The following is a 283-nucleotide window of genomic DNA, read 5'->3' as shown; positions in this document are numbered from 1 at the left end:
TATCAGGCAAGTTAATGATATTTTCCTCTTCTCAGTAAGGCAGAATTAGGTTTAGTATGACCAATGTTAATATCTATTTGGATGATGAAACACTCAACATTTTCTAAAACTTTCCTTACAATTTTTGTCTTCTAAGATTTGTTCATATCTTTTTGAATTGCAAGGGAAGCCGCATGATTTTCAAAGAGATGCTAGTGCAGTCTTACCAATATTTCTTGCAATAACAATGTATTAGTTTTGTATTAGATAAAGCAGCTAACTCACCACATGATTTTCTGATCTG

Source organism: Penaeus monodon, chromosome 28, assembly GCF_015228065.2.
Source record: "Penaeus monodon isolate SGIC_2016 chromosome 28, NSTDA_Pmon_1, whole genome shotgun sequence".
Lineage (NCBI taxonomy): Eukaryota > Metazoa > Arthropoda > Malacostraca > Decapoda > Penaeidae > Penaeus > Penaeus monodon.
The sequence above is the reverse complement of the archived record's forward strand: the minus strand, read 5'-3'. Positions refer to the sequence as shown.